The sequence below is a fragment of the Macaca fascicularis genome, chromosome 1 (genome assembly GCF_037993035.2).
Source record: "Macaca fascicularis isolate 582-1 chromosome 1, T2T-MFA8v1.1".
NCBI lineage: Eukaryota > Metazoa > Chordata > Mammalia > Primates > Cercopithecidae > Macaca > Macaca fascicularis.
Genome location: NC_088375.1, coordinates 164971206 through 164992530, shown reverse-complemented (window position 1 = coordinate 164992530; position 21325 = coordinate 164971206). Strand labels below are relative to the sequence as shown.

The 21325-nt window shown below is 37.5% G+C and overlaps 1 protein-coding gene across 21 annotated transcripts in view; it reads left to right on the top strand.

The window, feature by feature from the left end:
- LRRC7 (leucine rich repeat containing 7) overlaps nucleotides 1-21325 on the top strand; it is a 553605-nt gene that overhangs the window by 130747 nt on the left and 401533 nt on the right. The window lies entirely within an intron of this gene.

Here is a 21325-nt window from a genome sequence, read left to right as displayed (position 1 = left end):
ATGGCTTGGTGGTGTCCTCATGATATCAAGTGAGTTCTTGCTCTGAGTTCACATGAGATCTGGTTGTTTAAAAGAGTGTGGTACCCCCACCCCCCACTTCCTCTTCCTCCTTCTCATCATGTGATACGCCAGTTCACCCTTTGACTTCCACCATGATCATAAGCTTCTTCAGGTCCTCACTAGAAGCAGATGCTGGTGCCATGCTTCTTGTACAGTCTACAGAACCATAAGCCAAAATAAACTTTTTTTCTTTATAAATTACTCAGCCTCAGGTATTCCTTTATAGCAACACAAATGGACTAAAACAGAAAGCTGGTACTGAGGAGTGGGGAATTGCTATAAATATACATTTGGAACTGGATAATAGGCAGAGGTTGGAAGAATTTGGAGACCTTGAAAGAAGACAGTAAGATAAGGGAAAAATTGAAACTTTTAAGTGGCTTGTTAAGGATTTGTGACCAAAATGCTGATAGAAATATGGATAGTAACATCCAAGCTGATAAGGTCTCAGATGGACGTGAGGAAATTATTGGGAACTGGTGTAAAGGTCACCTATGTTATGTCATAGCAAAGAACTTGACTGCATTGTGTCCATGCCCTAGAAATCTGTGGAGGTTTGAACTTATGAGTGATGACTTAGAGTATCTGGCAGAAGAAATCTATAAGCACAAAAACATTCAAAATGTGGCATGGCTTCTTCTAACAGCCTGTCATCAGATACAGGAGCAAAGAAATAACTTAAATTTGGAAATTATAATTAAAAGTGAAGCACAGCATTAAAGTTTAGAAAATTCACAGCCTGGCCATGTGATAGAGAAGGAAAAGCTATTTTTAGGAGACGAATTGAAATAAGATTCAAAGCCACCACCTGCTGGAGAGCTTTGCATGACTAAAATGGAGCCAAGCACTAATAGCCAAGAAAATGGGAAAAGGCCTGAAAGCCCTGTCAGAAATCTTTGAGGCAAACCCTCCCATCATAGGCCCAGAGGCCTAGTGGAAAAGAATGGCTTCAGGGAAGAGGCCCAGGCCCTTGATGCCCTGTGCTATCTCAGGACACAGCCCCCCACATGCCAGTTGCTCTGGCTCCAGCCTTAGATTAAAGGGTCTCAAGTACAGCTTAGACTGTCACTTCAGAAGGCACTAACCATAAGCTTTGGTGGCTTCCATGTGGTGTAAAGTCTGCAGCTGCACAGAATCCAAGAATAAAGGAAGCTTGGCAGCTTCCACCTAGATTTCAGAGGATGCGTGGGATATCCAGGGTGCCCAAGCAGAAAGCTGCTGCAGAGACAGAGGCCCTGCAGAGAGTCCCTACGAGGGCAGTCCCAAAGAAAACTGTGGAATCAGAGTCAGCACTGGAGCACTGCCTAGTGGAGCTGTGGGAATTCGGCCACTGTCCTCCAGACCCCTGAATGTTAGAGCAACTGGCAGCTTGTAACCTTGACCTGGACAAGCTACAGGCACTCAACTCCCACCTGTGAGGGCACCCACAGGAACTGCATCATACAAAGCCACAGAGGTGCAGTTGCCCAAGGAGTTGCCTTGAGAGCCTGCTCGGCACAACCTGGAGTGTTCCCAGGTTGTGGGACATGGAGTCAAAGATTGTTTTGGTGCTTTAAAGTTTTAAGTCTGCCCTGCTGGGTTTCGGACATGTGTGGAACCTACTGCTTCTTTCTTTTGGCTGATTTCTCCCTTTTGGAATGGAAACATTTACCCAATGCCTATACACCATTGTATCTTGGAAGTAAATAACTTGGTTTTTTTTAAATTGACAGGCTCATAGGAGTCTCAGATGGGACTTCGAACTTTAGACTTGGGACTTTTGAATGATGCTGGAATTCGTTAAGACTTTTAAGGATGATCAGGAAGTGATGACTGTATTTTGCAATGTGAGAAGAACAAGAGATGTGGAGAGACAGGAGTGGAATGATGTGGCTTAGATGTTTTCTCCCCCTACAAATCTCATGTTGAAATGTGACCTCCAGTGTTTAACATGGGCCTAGTGAGAGGCATTTAGGTCATGGGGCAGATTCCTCATGAGGCTTGGTGCTGTCCTTGTGATAATGCACGAGTTCCTGCTCTGAGTTCATGTGAGTCATGATTGTTTAAAATCACTTTCTCTTGCTTCCACTCATCATGTGATATGCTAGCTCCCCTGTTGCCTTCTGCCATGATCATAAGCTTCCTTAAGACCTCACCAGAAGCAGATGCTGGCACCACACTTCTTGTACAGCCCATAGAACCATGAGCCAAAATAAACCTCTTTTCTTCATAAATTACCCAGCTTCAGGTATTCCTTTATAAGAATGCAAATGGACTAACACATCTGATAATAGCTGAAACACCTGCTTTTCTACCTTCCTTTTTAAGATCAATCAGATCTGGGTCTATCCTTCTGCTTTTAATATCTGTTTCTTTCAAGCATCAAGATACCATTCTCTACTTCATGGCTATATAATTTGTCTCATAAAATCTCCATATTTCTTCTAAGGAAATCTCTCTTTTCCTCCAAAGTAATCAACCAGTTTTTCTATTTGTTTAATTTTCTTTTCCACTGCTTCTGTTCTAATAAAAAAAACTCTCTTTCACACAACTGCAGTTCCTCCTGGAGATATTACACAAACTCAATTCTTAAAATCCAGGTGCTCCAAACACAGCCTTTATTCTTTCTCTTCATAGCCTTTAAGTGTGCAATAATTTTAATAACTTATTTGTTAACTTTTTCAGTTCCACTGAAGAGAGAGTAGATTGTCTGTATAGTAAGCACTTGAAACTACTTTTCATGTTTATTAATCAGATTCACCACCCCACTGTGGGCAAAACCATAATAAGCTTTCTCTGAGTGATAAGACCGTGGACAGTGCTTGTGTGATAATACAGTTCAAAGATCAAGATCAAACTGCTGTAGCTCAGCCAGCATCTGCTCAGGCCACCAGGGCCAGTACATTAATGATAAAACTGTCCCATTTGCCCAAAAACCACTATTTGCTTAGGAATAAAACCGCTATGCCCCACAATAAACCCCAAAGTCAAAATCTTGCATAGCTAAAGCTGACAGCCCATAGCCCCATGCCCTAGTTTCATCAAAAATGTCTCCAGGTGTTATTTGAGTCTCCAAAATCTACTTTGTGTCTATTTATGTTCATTAGTGATAAAACTGATACTGGAGGGAGGTGGTTTAAGTGCATGGCTACAAGGATCTTCCTAAGACTTAGCACGTCTAGCCTCATCCCATGGGGCTTACTGCTGTACAACTGAGGCCTTGGAGGCAAAACCAAATATCCTCGGGTAGACTCCACGAGAAAGACAGAGGAAGTGTCCGAGCTTTGCATCTGTGCTCACATCTTCTTCAGAACTTGCCAATCAGACAATTCCTTAAACATCTGTAAGAAAGAAAAAATGGGGCAAGAGTTCAGAAAGTTTAGGGAAAATGCCTCCTTTTCAAACTTGAGAAGTGAGCAACAAGTCTGTCCTCTCCAACAACACTCCAGTGGCATTTATAGCTACCCACAAGCTCCGACAGAAGTTTTTGTGGACTCAGTCTGCCACGATGTGACAACACATCAATATCTAGGACACCCGCTCTGGATTAAAGTCCCATCGAGAGAGCCTCTCTTGATACAACTTGCATATATTCAAGGCACTTAATTTCATGAAGATTGCCCTATTTTAGCTTAATTTAGTTTTCAAACCCCAGCACTTTCTTATACTGATGTCAGTCTATCTGGTATTTGACAAAAATGATGGTTTGCCAAAACATGTAATCCAGAATGTCTTCCAAATCATGCCCCAGAAAGCAATGGTTCTTGCCAAAGCTACAATTAACTAAATGAACAAGAAGCTTCCCATAATCTTATAGAGAAACCCATCTAGATCTCCTTTTATTATTTCTGCTTCCTAGGAATATCAAGAAAACTGAACAAAATTTCTAGTACCCTCCCTCACCCCTACAACCAGGCTCATGACATTCTCCTTCTATTCTAGAGTCCCAGCATGTATAATTTTGAGTTTGAACAACCACATTTCATGACACAATTAAGACGTAACTGTATTTTCATTACCTTCTGTGCACTGAAAGGGGATTCATCTTACCCTGCCTTGATATCATTAACCCTTCGTTGGGTAATAAACAGCCTTGTGATTGCTTTAATTCACAAAACATGGTCTCAATGTTGTTATTAGACTATCTCAGTCCAAATTGTTGGTCCATGCTTTAGTCTTCATTCAAATTTTAGACTTTACCTACCTCACTCACCATCCCATCTGTAACTCTCTGCTTCTCTGACTTTAGGCTAGAAGATATGGTCAAAGTTACTCCTATCCCTTTCACCTTCTTTATGACTTCTTTGTTTCCATTTCAGAGCCCCTTGAGATTTTAAAAAGGAGCTGGAGACACTTTGTGGAGAAACAGAAGCACTTACCTGGCTAAAGGACTTGCCCATCTCTGAGAGAAAGTTCAAAGTACTGTGAACTATGTTCATGGCTTTTTTTAAGAGAATCCCAGCCCAGAGTGGTGGCTCACCCCTGTAATCCCAGCATTTTGGGAGTCCAAGGCGGGTGGATTATGAGGTCAATAGATCAAGACCATCCTGGCCAACATGGTGAAACCCCGTCTCTACTAAAAGTACAAAAATTAGCTGGGCATGGTGGCACACGCCTGTAATCCCAGCTTCTCAGGAGGCTGAGGCAGGAGAATCGCTTGAAACCGGGAGGTAGAGTTAGCAGTGAACCAAGATTGTGCCACTGCACTCCAGCCTGCTGACAGAGTAAGACCATCTCAAAAAAAAAAAAAAAAAAAGGGTCCCTTCAGTGGCAAAACTTCTTTCCTGACCTCTGCAGATACAACTCTGTTTTGAATGTCCTTGCAACTCCTCCAGTAGCATCTAGAAATTCAATACGTGTCTCCAAGTTTTTGCCTATGGGTTTCATCTGTCTCTCCAGGCAGCTTTATCGAACAGGGCCAAAGATGGCCCCACATGAGTTGTCTCCTCTGTGTGGCCTACTTCTGATGGACAGGAAAACTGGCACATTTTTTGCTTTCAGCATGGAGATAAATCCTGATGCAGCCAGGTAGCCTCCCATAACCCGCTGACATCTGAATTACTTCTCTAAGTGTAAGCCAAGTACCAGTCTTCTATGTTTTCAACTGCAGGGAATTTATTTCCAGCTCACTGAGGGGTTCTATGGAAGTCTTTCTCACTAAACTGAAGTAGTAGAGGGTAGCGTCATTGACTTCACCCCTGGGTGGAAAAGGTACTCATGTTATGGTAATAGCTTTTGGGGAGATATTCCTTCACAAATTCACCTTCTTTTTCAACATTCTGATCCCTTTTAAATCACTGATCTAGGGATCCAAAAGGTGCAGATCTAGGGATGCAAAAGGTGTGGAACCTGAACTTAGCTAGCACAAAACAGTCAGGAGTGGTTTAGGATGTAGATCCTGGAGCCAAACTGTCTGTGTTTGTATGATAGTTTTAGTACTTACTAGCTGTGTAACTCAGGCAAGTCACTTAATCTTCCTGGGCCTCAGTTTCCTCTTTGAAAACAACAGTAAGGATTGAGTTAATGTATGTAAAGCATTTGGAACAATTCCTGGCATATAGTAAGCACTATGTAACTATGTGCTATTATTATTCCTTTGTAAATTCTTCATATATTGATCTGGCTTTCTTGCTCCCTTTACTGAAATGTGTATTTTAACACTCTGTAATACTTTTGAGTATCCTGTTCTTCTACTGGCGTAGCAGAAACCCACGTTAGCCTTCATGTCTCCTTCCTCACAGCATAGGACAGGAATGTGAAAGATTTCCATCTACTTCGAGGCTGGCTTCACTATTTTATAGAATAGCAATGTTACCCCCAAAAGAAAATGACGTAGGAGCTTAGAAACACACCTAGCGAGCGAGCTCAAGCCAAGGGGGAAGAGAGGACCAAGAGAGGAAGAAAGGAACAGGGATCTAGAAAATTACAGAGCACTTGGTTGTAGGAGTTTGTGTTTATTCTCTCTCAGTTGCCACCGTTAATATGACTCAGTTCCAAAGTTTGAAATTACTATGTCCCCATTTTAAGTTTATTTCTCAGGAGAGAAATAATTTGATCAGCCCAAGACCAGGGTCATATTGTGCTGTATATCAAGGCCATTCCAGAAAGAAGAAATCCTTGCATGTCAGACAACCCTTCAGGAGTCCACTGTAGCTCTGAGCCCATGACTGTCCTGCGCCCCCTTGTGACTCCCTTGCTGTTGTTAACCTTACACATCCTTAATTTCAAACCTGCACCAGCCCTAGCTATAAAACCGCAAGTGATTGCATTAGATTCAATATATTTTTAAATTCTACTAAATGAAACTGTACTTGTGGCCTTAAAATTATGGATGAAAGGTACAGACCAAACCTCAATAAACTCCTCTCTAGATTGTCAAATCAGTTGTTGCATATAAGGTACCGAAAACTACCCTAGAAGAACATATCAGTTAGAATACCAACACATTTCAGATGTTTCAGGCTCAATGAAGTAAATGAGTATAAAAATTCCCACCCCACCCCAAGCAGAAATACTATTAATAGAATGTTGTGCTGTTGATTTTTCTTCACCAGACTCTTAGGTCAGTGGAAACGTACTGTGATCTGTTGCACACATTTGTATCACACACACTGAGCCCAGTGCCTGGCACATGGAGATGCCTGAGACATACTTGCTCATTGCATGACTGAATTAATGAATAGGGCAGAAGACATCTGCATTTAAAAAAAACATCCACTTCCATTTTTGTTCTCATCCCCCATATTAAATGAAAATGAAAGTCATTATAATGATAGCATTTTAAAGTCAGATATATTTATGAATTCATGTTCCTTGACATTTACTGATGAACCCATTAATGACTAAAACTCTGTTTCACATGAGGCTGTTTTTGTATGTGGAATATGTAAGTGTTCCTACAAAATAAAAGTCCTGATAACAAGGAATGCATTCCAGCCTCTTTGGAAGATTCTCTGGTTTCATTAAAGAAAACTTAATTATTTAATCAGAGCGTGCTATTTTAGAAACAGTTGACTTAATTTACTTTCGAATTAGTGCACAGAGGATATTCATACTTAACAATTTAAAAATCGTATCACTAGTGTTATCCAAGCTAAAGGAAAGATTCCATTTTACGTATTTAAAATGCTTGAGTTGATGATGTGTCCATGCAGTATAAAGTTCGGAAAGTCTTTGCATTAATAATTTTTAAATTCTGTTTTAATTTACAATTTTGTAACAATATCCAAAAACAAAGCATTGTGTTTTATTTTCTGCAAGTTTGAACACCTTCTAGCCAAAAGCAAAATCAAATACTTCCTTTTTAATTTTAAAAGCAAAAATATATGTGACATTTGTGCCACTTGGCTACATGCCCAGAGGATGAATGATGTGACCTATCTGCTCGTGGGCCATCACGCACCGTATTTAATCAAGAACATACTTTCATCTGTAGTATTTGACATGTCACATGCCTATCAGTTTACTGTCAAGAAAGATAGAACACATCATCAAGTGCATCAGTTCTTACTGCTCTCGTCTGGAGCGCAGCACTGCAGATGACAGTAAACATGACAGCTTTTGTGATCAGCAACATTTTTGCTGGCATCTTGTTATTAATAACACTTTGGCTAGACAGTATTTCCAGGGATAATCCATGGTGGGACAATCGGCCCTGCATTATTGACCACAAAATGATTTTTAAGCCTTTTCTGAGACTTTTTCTTTTCAGATTTTTTTTCTCTCTTTGCCCAAACTCTTAACTAACTTTGTTATAAAATTAATTGGGAAGGGGAAAAAATGGGAAAGAGACCATTAAGGACTAACTTTTTAATTCTTGACATGGAGGCTATTCACCAACTTTTAAGAGCCACAATGTGTGTGGAAGTATCCAATCAAGAATAAGTGTGGTAGAGAGGTGTACCTAAAAGACAAATATAAATGATGGAAAAAAATGATTTTTGATTGAATATACAATTCTAGCACTTGGGGCGTTCATTATTAAGATGAATATTTTTGTTGAGATGTGAAATATAGATAGTATCCTAGGCACAAAATAATATTACTTAGTAGTCGTAAGTACTTTTATGTGGTTTTTCTTTAATCAATAGCAGTCAGGAAAGGGTGAGCAGTTTTATGACAAACCATTATTCAGATGTGTTTTCCTCTCCTAGGATCAATTGCGCTGTTTATTACATGGATGTAATTTCTGTTTCTGGTGTTATGTATTATCAACACCATCATTAAGCAAAGTTCAGAAGGTGACTTGTTCTCTGGCTCACTGATCTGTCTGCAGAGTCCAGCCTTTAATTACTTAATGTTTTTAGTTCTTATGAGACCCTAGAACAGTCTGAAAAGAAAACAGTAAAATTTTTATATGAATTTTACCTCAAAATACATTTTACTTTTACATCAAAAAATGAAAACACATTTCACTTTTACTTTGTCCTGACTTATTTTATCTTGAAAAATCTCACAGGACTGAGTCTCTCCTGGGATCATTTTTCTTAAATTATAAATAGTAAAATTAAGCAGATTATTTGCTTTCTACAATTGTGCAGTATTTCAAGATAAAAATAAATAAATCTAGTTTTACTTCATTTCATAAAAGTAATACTATAGTTTTACATTTCAATGACAGATCTAAGTATTTTAGGCAAATTTTTATATTTCCTAGAACTCATTTACTCTAAGACTTAGTTCAATTTTATTTCATTTCATATTTTTATTCAGAGTAATGGAACCATGAGAATTGAGAAAGAAGATTATGATGCACTTGTACTGTACTTGCTGGCTAGTTTATCAAAGGACAGTATTACTTTAGAGCTATTTATAATTTGTATTAGTTACATATCAATATATCTATTCTAAGAACAAATTTTAATTTCTTATCTACAGATCAGATATTAGGACATCTTCAACAGATTACATAATGGTTGCTTCAAACTCATAAGTTATTGAACTATGTTTGCCAGTGTGTGTACTTATAGCATGTATATGATGTTTTTATTAATATGTATTCGCTTCATTTTGAGGTTTGCCTTTTAATTAACAATCCTTCCTAGTTAAAGAGTATCAACAAAAAAGTATGCAAAGATAGATAGTGCAGATAATAATGTAGTCAACTTTATCACTGTTCTTTATTTTATCTAAAGGTTTACCATTTCTTTTAGAAACCTGATAAAAGATTTGGTCAGAGTTCTTATTTATAGGTGTTCTAGGTTCCAAGATACATATATCAACAGACTGAATACCTTTCCGAATTTTATAACAAAATTAATATGCTTCTTTGTAACAGATAAAGAAAATGTATAACCTGTACTTTTCCTTCATTGCCTCTCTTCCAGGAACCACAAATATACACTGGGTGCTAAGTCACAATAGATGTATAAGTTTTATGATAAGGTATCTTTTTCTTTTCTTTTTTAACTTAAAACTAGTTTATAAAAGACCTTTTTCTAACTTAAAACTAGTTTTTGGGTATCTTTTATTATGTCTCTTCAATTTTTTGAAGGAGATAAAGAAAGAGAAATACAATTTTAACAAAATAAAATCTCTGTTTGTGTGTACACTTTATTCGTTAGTTCAGGAGGCAGTTACTGACCCCATGATATTTGCACAGTTTTTAATTAGGTGCTTTAGGTAGACTAAATCTCTTCCAATCTTTAGGAATAATCCATCCAGCTTCCATTTCCTCATCAATAAAATGGAAAATATGTTACTACTTCCTAGTGACTTCTGTTGTAAGTTTTTAATGTTCTAGAATGGTTTTTGTGCATAGACTATTTATAGCTATTCACAATTTTTAATTTTTACTTCATGAAAGTTAACATTTTTTACTGAAATCTAGTATTTTAGTGTGTTTACAGGGAACATACTAAATTATTATTCTGTTTATAAATATGATCAGTTTTAATAATCACTTTATAACTTTATTTTTTCCAGACTTTGTTAAATTTTTTTATTTTCTTCCTAAATCTAATACATTGTATCTATTTATTAATCACTTCAAGCCCAGATACAACAAGCAAAATATCCCCAAGGACTAAAACCACTCTTGTAAATCTAATCAATTATATGTATAAATGTAGTAAATTTCAAATTGTCTTAAGCATTACAATACTATTGTTAGCCAAGGAAATAAAATTCTCCTACATGTTACGACTACAAATCAAAATTCAATAATTTATTTCTCATTTCATTTGTAATCATGTGTCCTTATACCCTAAGACCAAATTCCTTTAAATATTATGAACACTTTAAAACACCATTTATAGTTTTTTTCTACATTAAACCCAAAATTATTTCTGTAAAGTGTTTTCTTTATTATCTCACTTTCTAATTTGTAAACTTTCCCAAAATTAGAAAGACGCTGTTACCCACTTCTTCTTACACAACCTTTACCATTGTAATAATAAGTAACCCCCAAACCTTAGTGTTTACAACAAAAAGGTTTATTTTTCACTACAATTACTTGGCTCCATATTGGCTAGGGCTCTGCTCTACCTTCTCTTTGTTTCACAATCTAGAAAGAAAATGAAGCCCATAGCTGTGATTGGCCACAGAGGGAAGAGAACACTGGTAGAAGCACAGGAGAGCTCCTAAAGCTTCTCCTTGGCTTGTATTACATTAGTCAAAGTGAGTTGCATTGCCTAGCTAACATCATTGGGACAGGAAGTATAATCCTTCTGTTGAAGTCAAAATAAAACATAGAGATAGGCCTCTAAATTAAACATTTTCTTTGGGAGTTACAGACTTGCAATCCAGGGCATACACCCAGACTAGGGTTATCTTCAGTATGTCTGAAGAACAAAGAAAAGGTTTAGAGTTTCATTAGAAAGAGAAGTGTTTTGGAAGAAATTTTGACATTAGAGAAGACTGGTAAGTGAGGGTGGTAGGTAAAACTAGCTCTAGAGTCATGGCAGGTTGTTTCAGCAGCTACTACATAAAACTGGTATTTGGGTTACAGCAGGCCATTTCAGCAGCTGGGCTTGAGAAAAATTCAGTTCTTGAAGATGGTGCTATATGCCCCAAGTGTTTTATCCCCCAGGCCCCTAGACTCTGATTTTGGACATGACCAGAATGACCTAATTTGTATGGTTAATTTTTAACACTCCCAGAGGAAGGAACATCCATACAGATGAGCCTGATAGTACAAAGAAACGCTTCAAATATTTTTGATCAATTAATGCATTCTACCACATCTTCCCTCCAAAAAAAAAAGTCATATCATTACCTGATTATCTCTTATAGGAGTTTGTAACCTAGCACACAGGGTGCAACTCTCTTCTTTTGGTATTTATTTGCTGCTTGACTGAATGCTGAATTATTTTCATGTATTTGTCTGGCTCTATATTCAACTAATCACCTTGTCTTGAGGCTTACATTAAATAATGTAAATGAAAGCATCTACACACCCTTAGCAAATATAAGTAGGTATGTATTATTTCTTGTTCTTCTGTTTCCAGCTTCAACCTTACTGATTCCATTTTGCTTGCATATTTCTGTGGTTCTTGTTCAGGTCCAACTATCTTGAGCAAAATCACTTACCTGTGCATGGATAAAAGGAATTTTGCTGTCCTGTCCTCAGTTACTCTTGAGTGTTCCAGTCATTTCGACCTCAGAAACAGAGTCTAGCATTCACCATCACTTACACCCAACCTTCGACAGCTCTAGAAATTACATTCCCATTCATGCAACATTTTCACATTGGACTTTTTAAAGACTAGATCACACTGTTTTCTCATAGTACACTAATTGTTGACAATAAGCGACCTGCAAGTCATTTTCACACATGGCCTTAAGAAATATTTCATTCATCCTATAAGGTATTTGTATGCTGTTTTTATTAAAGCTACAAGACTAATCTAACTATCCTGATTATAGAAGGATTTGAAAGTCAGGCAGAAAAGTTAAGATTTAATGATGTAGGAAATAGAAAATGAGTTTCTGAGGCAGGAAGCAGGAACACAGTATGGTGTCATTATCACGATGTGGTAGCTTATGGGATTTATGTCAGACTTTCCTGTATTGGAATCCTGTCACCACCAATATGGCCATAGCTTCCCACCCATTAATGAAGAACACACTACCTATGTCATAGAGATGTTTTTATTCATTGGTTCAACAAATCTCAAGTGGTTCCTACTTTGTATTCGATGTTGATGAACAAAATAAACTCAATTCTGGGCCTTATTATGCTCACAGTCTAATGACAAATATAGAAAATACAATTGTGATAAGGGATCAGATAATATAGAAAATACAATTGTTATAAGAAACAAGTAATAGAGTGTGGTAGGATGTGTCTTTAAGTTGGGCAATAAGGGAATTAAGGGTGTAAAATGATGATGATTAATGAGGAATAAATAAGCAAAAGTTTCTGTAGCTGTTGAGGATCCTCCCATGTCCATTTGATCCTTGTTATTCCAGTCATGCCATGGCATCTAAGTGCAGGCACTGTCATATCTGCCTGAGAACAGTCTTTCAGCTTGTGTTCAATGCAGCCTATAAGTACAGAGGAGAGAATGCCCCCAGATGCAGCCTTCCATCATTGACAGATGGGAGTAGAAGAATAAATAGCCAACCCTCTTCATCCCTCTACTGAGTCACCCTGAGGCATATTCCACGGTGTCTGTCAGCATCTGCCCGCAGAATACAGCCTCAGTTACCCAGATTGGTAATCTGCTTTATTACGCGCCCATTTCTGGCCTCCTTTCCTTCCCTGTTTTATTTCTTTACTCTTTTATTGGTGTTTCCTGGTGTTCCCTCCCAAATTATTTATTATCAACTCTGTCTCAGGCAGAGTCTGAGGCAGGGGAAACCAACCTGAGAAAAATATAATCTCTAATCACCTAGAATAATATCTAAAATAAAATATGCATTCAGTAAATGTTAATTTTCCTTTTCCTCATTCTTGTTCCCTTGCCCTCAAGTCAAACATGCATAATGCAAATGTTTTAGAAAGTCATCTCTAGACTGGATTATAGTCTTGGAGGTAGGTAAAGTTAGAGTCATAGAGACTCGTGAGGAAGCAGACTCTTGCTTTAGAACTAATGAAGTGCAATAAAGACCCAGACAGACCAAGGTGAGATGCAGGTTTCATTTAGCTATAATGGCCATTTTATGACTCCTCTGTATCCTTCACTGCACATTATATACTCTGCTGGACCACATGGTTCTAAGGGGTGGTATAAGAGAGTACTCGTTTTGCAAAGAAACCCTTGGGTATCCTTTATACACACTATGAGGCTAACAAAGGTAGGCTGAGAGATCAGTCTCAGTAAAATTGGTCAGAGCTTCCTTAGTCCTCCTGCTCTTATCTGGCATTCTTAGAAGTACCAAATGGAAATGTAGAAGGGCCTCTGATGTCCATCAGCACCCTTAAAGCTACAATATATACATATGATGCATAAAACCTAAGTGAAAACAATGTGTTTGCTATATATATAAGTGGATTTTCAAGTCAAGTATTTCTGTCTTCTCTTCCAATTTATTTCCCACCCTTAAGCTATCCTTCAACAGTCCCTATTGGCTGTTGTCAAATTTAAAAATTAATTTCCTACCAGAGTCTACAAGGTCTGATCTCCCCCATCTATTACTGAACTCCCCTCCTTCATGCTCATTAGGCTTGGGCATACTGACCATCATTAAGTTTCTCAAAATATGCCACATACTTTAGTGCCTTCTTGAATGTTGTTTCTTCTCTTAGAATTTTCTCCCTTTCGGTGTTCACTGAAATGTTACCACCTCATTGAGGTCTTTATCTGAGAAGATATGTTAGTTAGTTTTTACTGTAATAGTGTGTATATCAATAACAAAATTTCTGTGGTATGCAATACTGAACACCTATTTAAGCCAAATGTGTGAGAGCATTGGTTGTGGGCCTGATGGTCAGGATGGACTTCACTCAGTGATTGTGCTGATCTCATATGGGCATGTTCATGTCTGGAGGTCAGCTGATCTAAGGAGTCTCTGTTGGTACAACTCTGCTCCATATGTCACTCATATTCCTCCTAGAACCAGTGGGCTAACCTGCACAGGTTTCTTTTATAGCTTTTATGTGTGGCAGAAATGGAACAATGTGAGCAGAAACACACAAGACCCTTTAGGGGATAGATTGAGAACTGGTCCACCATTACTTCCACCTATTTTATTGACTAAAGCAAGTCACAAAACCAAACCCAGCCAACATCACTGGTATATTCCTTCTATAGAAATAAGGGGGGGTGATTAAATATTTCTGAAATGTTATCTGATCTACTACAGTAAGTCTCCCCTGTTACTTCAGTTCAGAGCCCTCAGATTGTTCCCTTCAAAGCAATTGTATTTTCTGTTACTATTTGGTTAGTGTCTGTCTTGCCCATGAAACTTTGTATTATATTAGACAGGAAAGAATAGACTATGCAGTGGTAACAAATTAAACTCCAAAATTAAACTCCAAAATAACATAGTAAACTTTATTTCTCCTTCATGTCACAGTTCAATGCAGATTGAGAGGCTCTCATTTGTAGCTATGCCAACTGGGTATTTGCAGCTTACCAGGGAAAGAGAGGATAAAAAGATCACAAGATTATATTTTTCCAGGGCTAGGCCTAGAAATATTTTTTATTATGTTCACCCATCATTGACCAAACTTTCAGTCACATGGCCCCAGTCTAGCTGTAGTGGGAGGTGCCGGCAGAAAAACCCAATCTTCTTATTTACTAGGGGAGAAAAATTGGTATGGTGAACACAGCTTTGTTTTTGTCAGGACTATGGGGGTTTTGATGACAAGAGTCTTCTCTAGCCCCACAGTGCCTAGCAAATGAAGTTCTTAATTTGTTCAATGAATGAATGAATGAATGCTATCTGACTCCAACGTCAGGTTTTACATCTGTGAAAAGAGAATAAAGATCCATGCCTAACAAACAGAATCCTTAACTAGATTAAAGAAATACTCTGGATGACAAGGAGTTGTGTTATAGGAAAGACGGACTCTCTGGGGCCTCTTTTAGTTTATGACTTCACTTCTGTTTCAAAAATGCATAAGAAATATTGAGTATGAGTTATAGTTTGTAATAATAATGAAAAATTATTGATTTATGCAACTATATGTGTGGATATATGAAGCAAGACTTTTTAAGTTTCATTTCTTATGATAATGGTAAGGATGATCTAGAAAAAATGTCAGCCAGGCACGGTGTCTTATGCCTGTAATCCTAGCACTTTGGGAGGCGGAGACAGGTGGATCATGAGGTCAGGAGATCAAGACCATCCTGGCTTGCACGATGAAACCCCGTCTTTACTAAAAATACAAAAAAAAAATTAGCTAGGTGTGGTGGTGGGAGCCTGTAGTCCCAGCTATTTGGGGGGCTGAGGCAGGAGAATCACTTGAAACCGGGAGGAGGAGGTTGCAGTGAGCCAAGATTGTGCCACTGCTCTCCAGCCTGGGTGACAGAGTGAGACTCCATCTCAAAAAAAGAAAGAAAGAAAGAAAGAAAAAATGTCAAGACAGGAGACCCAGAGCAGAGGAAGGCAGAAACAGTGGCCCAGTTTAGCTCAGAGTCTTCACTACAGCTTCAGGGCTTCCTTCTCTTGCCAGCAGCAACCAGCAAAGCAGTTTTGTACTGTCTATTCCTCCCTGTAGGGTTTATAGATTTGGAGATGGGTGCATGTTTAAAGGTAACAATGAAAGCTTTATAGATATCTACAGTCTCTGTTGTTTTTATTTTCTGTCTTTTTCTTACTGAGCTAAAGGCAAAACCATGTGCATGAAAGAAACTTGAAGAATCTTGGTTTCGTTTTCTGAAATTTAATTAAAATGTAGTAAAGTATATAAAATGCTTGGAATATCTAAGGCAGTGCCCCATCAGAAGCCCCTTATGAATCCCTAGATTGTACTGAGTGCCCCTCTTCCAGATTCCTATGATACAATGTATACACATCCAAAATAGCACTTCTCAGGTTATATCTAAATCTGTTTTAGATCCCTGCCCCTCAAAGATAAGCTCTTCTGCGGGGCTTATTCATATTGCATCCCAAAGCCCACACTGACTAGATAACCAGAACTTGGTCTCAATTTGGAATTCTTTTTTTCCTTTTAGTTTCTGAAGATATTTATACATAGACTTTAAAGACCTGCTTTTAAATTCAAGTGACTCATAGCGCTTGCCTCAAAAACGTTCTTTGCTCCACCCAGATCTCACAAGTCCAGTATTGAGTGTAGGACCTCATGCTTTCCGGAAAGCCCTCCAACTCTAATTCTTACAGGTTGAGCACCTGTAAGATGTAGCAACAAATCATAGTGAATCTTCGGAAGATATTGGTGACCTTCAAAATATAGTAAATTCTCCCTTACTGAGGATGGCTGTGGTGCAATTTTTCCTAAAATGATAAACTGACTGTGGCTGTTTAAAATTTCCGTCAAACCTGTAATTCAATCTAAATATGTTCTCTATCATAATTCTTGCCTGAAGTAATGCTTATCACTTTTCTTTGATATGCAGTGTCTGTACTTCAACAGCTCCTAGCACATTGTTGGCACTAAATAATCAATGACTATTAGTAATCATGTCACAAAACACTAGAGAACATTGACCATGAGACTGAGTTAAAGTTCTCAGCCAATTCAGTATCTGTTTCAAAGCATCCTTGACATTTCAAATCCCCTGAATTTTTCATTTATTCAGTAATTGAAAACCTAAATGTAAAACTGTAGTATTATCCCGAGTGCCCACTGCACCCTCTCGATTCAAAAGGTTAATTTTAATGAACTTTTAAACACTTTCATTAGGCAATTTCCTTTAAATATAATTGAAATGTGAAGCTGGGTAGTTGTAGTGCTTGGCATTCAAATCTGGCCTATTTACCGTGTCATCACGGCTCAAGTGTTGTAGCAACACTTGATAAACATTACAGTGTCTGGAGTCATAAACACTGATTATAAGCATAACTGAACAAGGTCTTTGCCCCTGGGAAACCATGTTTTAAGTAGGAGCTTATACCCTAAGGACTTTTAGCACATACTTTCCACTTTTGAGTAGCATGTTGGAGGCAGGTCAAACTGGAGTCAAATGCAGTTTGGATCACAGAAAGATGTAGAAAGTTCAGGAAGTATATGCTGGTGAGAATTAGCATGTACCTAATATGCACAATGAGTGGGGATCTTGTGTCATCATTTACATGTAATGAAAGCACTGCGTGAGGAGATTGTATTTCCAAAATTTTGACTAAAAATCTAGAAATGAGAAATGCCACTAAAAAGAGTTACGGCCCAAAGCAAGGAGGCTTTCAAAAGGCTTTCAAACAATACTTTCATATATAAGTTATCTCATAAAGTCATTTAAAATAGACTTTAACCTGGAGGCTCAGTCACTTAGCCAAGTGTATCCCCAACCAGTGAGGACAGTGGTAGCACTGAGAACAAGAACACACACACACACACACACACACACACACACACACACACACACTCTTTAAAATTCAATTTTTTAAGTATTTTATTTAGAAAAAAAAGAACAGACCAGGTGTAGTGGCTCACGCCTGTAATCCCAGCACTTTGGGAGACTGAGTCGGGCAGATCACCGGAGGTCAGGAGTTTGAGACCAGCCTGGCCAACATGGCGAGACCCTGTCTCTACTAAAAATATAAAAATTAGTCAGGCTTGGTGGCGGGTGCCTGTAATCCAAGCTATTCAGGAGGCTGAGGCAGGGAGAATTGCTTGGGAGGCAGAGGTTGCAGTAAGCCAAGATTGCACCACTGCACTCCAGCCTGAGCGACAGAGCAAGACTCCATCTCACCAAACAAACAAACAAACAAAAGAACCATTAGGGCTGGTATTCTGGTCTCTATTATAACCAAAAATTCTTTTTATTTTTTCTTTCAGCATTAAAAATGTAATATCACTAGTGACTAAGTGCATTTGGTCTCTTATAAAAGAATAATAAAATACTGCATTTAAAAGTATGTGTGCCTTGCTGGCTTTATTTCTCTTGTATGAATGAGTGGATTGATGATATTCATATTGCACTAGCCATGGAAAGGCCCAAGTTCAGCTATCTGCAAGAGAAAAAAGCAAGTCTATGCATACTTAAAATAATAACTGCTGCCTATGTAACACAAAGATCTGTTGTTCTAAATTCAGACACATATTCCCTTCAAGGTATTGAATGGTGAATCTCCCTGAACATGAAGGGGCACTTTTTGTTTTCAGCAAAATGACAAGATTACAGACAACAAGAATATAATAGTTTATTTTTAAGATATCACCTTCATGGATACTCTAATAATATATTTTAGGCACATATAATTTTACCTATTATAATAAAAAATAATAATAACATATACCCTTCTTCTAAGGAGAGTCTTTGCTCTTAAGAAGAACTTATTTTAGGCCAGGCATGGTGGTTCATGCCTGTAATCCCAGCACTTTGGGAGGCCAAAGCAGGAGACTCACTCGAGCCTAAGAGTTCCAGATCAGTCTGGGAAACATAGTAAGACTTGGTCTCTAAAAAAAAAAAAAAAATATATATATATATATACACACACATACACACACACACACATATATATACACACATACACATACACACAAAAAAAATTAGACAGGCGTGGTGGCCTTCACCTGTAACCTCATCTACTCTGGAGGCTGAGGTTGGAGGATCACTTGAGCCTGGGAGGTCCAGGCCACCAGTGAGCTGTGATTGTGTCACTGCACCCCAGCCTGGATAGCAAAGTGAGACCCTGTCTCAGAAACAAACAAAAAGAGCTTATTTTACTTAAAAACAAACAAACAAACAAACAAAAAACTATGAGATGTTAAGTTTGATGATTACTGCCATTTTACAGAAAAAGAAATTAAATTATCTCATTCCTGTTTTCTAAGTTGTAGGCCTATGCTATATCAAATGGTATTTAATCAGACTGTTGAATGGCTGTTTCCTTAATTTCCAGCTACATTTATGATCATTTCAGCTAAACCTTAGTTACTTGAATTACACAGAGTTGGAATCTGCATGGCATCTGGTATGAAACTGATCAAAGAGTTTGAATTCTGGGGAATAGAGAGAATTGTTTAACGTTAATACAGCCTTTTGCCCCAAATAAGAATTTCCAGTCACAAAATGTTAATCACAGTAGCTGAATGCTTGTTGTGTATCAGACACCTAAGAGCTTTGCTTAGAAAATCTACCCAGTAATCTTGCTAATTCCCGGGACTCTCTTCTTCTCTCTCTTCTTATTCTGTCTCTTATTAATCCCAATGCTAAACTCATCCAGCACCCTCATAACAAATATTTTGTACAACTTGCAAAAAGAACCATATGCAGAGACATATGTTATATGAAGTGGCCACAGCCTTACACCAATTCACCTTGCTCTCCAGGCCTTCCCTCTTCCTAGAATGAGATTCTCCTTCTGCCACTCCCAGACACACTCGACTCCCCTGTGTTTCTTCTTCTACACCAAGAGGACATACTAAGGAATTTTTCCAACAATATCTAGTCTCCCTCTAGGAGGAAATTTCTTACCAACAAAAATTTGTCCAGTTTAATACATAAGCCATATTTATCAATTTTTTTTAAAGTAGGAAGTGCTCATACTCTACAATGTACCATCCTGAAATTTGTTGAAATGCAAAGATCAATCATGGAGGAAAGCAGCTTATGAAAAAGTTACAGTTTAGTCATTTGATGTGATGAAACATAAATAATTAGAATCTATTGAAAAGTGTTATGAGAGGAAATGAGAAATGGCAATTTAGAGGATGGTGAAAGATTACATACAACCGAAAGGAATCAGGAAAGGCTTCCTGGAAGAGGAACTGGTTATCTGGACTTTGATGGGAGTGGTGAAACCACAGGCAGAAATCAGTAGAAGGGCAGTGCTAGCGGGAGGAGCAACATGAACAAAGATGTAGTGGGGGGCAGGGTGGGGAAGATTCCACCAGGTGTTTCAGTCTTCCTGGTCCATAAAGTATGTGTTGAAAAACTGTTGTGGGTAAAGTCAAGGGCAGAGAATCACTTTTTAACTTGAATACCAAGATTAGGAATCTGATTTTTTTTTTATTCTGTGAACAGTGGCAAGACCAGAAGGAGCATTTTTATCACATTAAAACCGTAATTTCTATCTCACTTTAACAATGGATTTATTATCAGGAAATTACTTCTGCCTAAACACACCATTTGCTAAGGTTTATTGATTCTAAGAATATGCATTTTGTGGAAATAAAGAATTGTGTCAATTAAACATAATCTTCAGCATTTTATCTGCTATTTATATATTGCCACTGTCGTTTTTATTTTCCAAAATACCCTTTAAAATTCCAAATCCAAGAAAAGATTTTAGTATCTAAGTCATACTGTGTAAAATTGACTTGTTTAAGTAGATCTTGAAGTTTTTGGCCTTTTGATTTCCTTTTTAAAATTTTTAATAGAACCATTGCACTAAGTAATAATGATAATGAATCCTCCCTTTATGACTCTTAAGACATACCAGGCCCTGCCTGACTCTGGATATGAACTAGATACTTCTCTGTCCCACTGATAAATGGAAATTCCCTATAGTCCTGACTTATACATTTAATGATTATATAGAGAGTCTTGGGTTTTATAGACATAGATATAAAGGCTTTATATTGAGTATTCATATTAATAAATTTAAAATACATTTTCTTTTTTATTTCCCATATCAACCATGGGATAATAAATGTATAGAGTGCAAATTGCAATAGCAAGTTAATGTGTATATCTCCGTCAGTCTCATGCAAGTCACTTTTCTAAAATACGCTTAATTACAAATGCATTTGGGGATTTTGGGCTCAGTTATTTTAGTTATAATATACTGAATACATTAAGCTATGACTATATGCACATATAATAACTAACAATGTCAAAGCATTTAGTTTTGTTTTAATGATCACTGTGAATCACCAAATCAGTGTTTAAGGTATAATAGCAAGAATATAAAATTTTATTGATTCAGAATAATTAGAGGAGAAGGCAACTCTAACCTGTATGAATCTAAATTATAATTTTTTTAAATTTTTTATAAATTCAAGATAAGAAAAAATACATTTTACATTTATTATTTAGTTATTAGAAATAAAATGGGCAAGAAGGAAAAGCACTATACAAAGCAATTTTGCTTATAAATATTGAAATGTTGCTGTAAGGAAGAATATTGGACAACAGTATCATCCTTTTATTCCACCATGGATTTATATACCCACAGCTCTAATGTTTAGTGGTAGTGTTTGTGGAATTATTCTTATAGGATATGTAACCTGACAATTAGGGACACATCTAATTAAGCTCTTCACATTCCATTC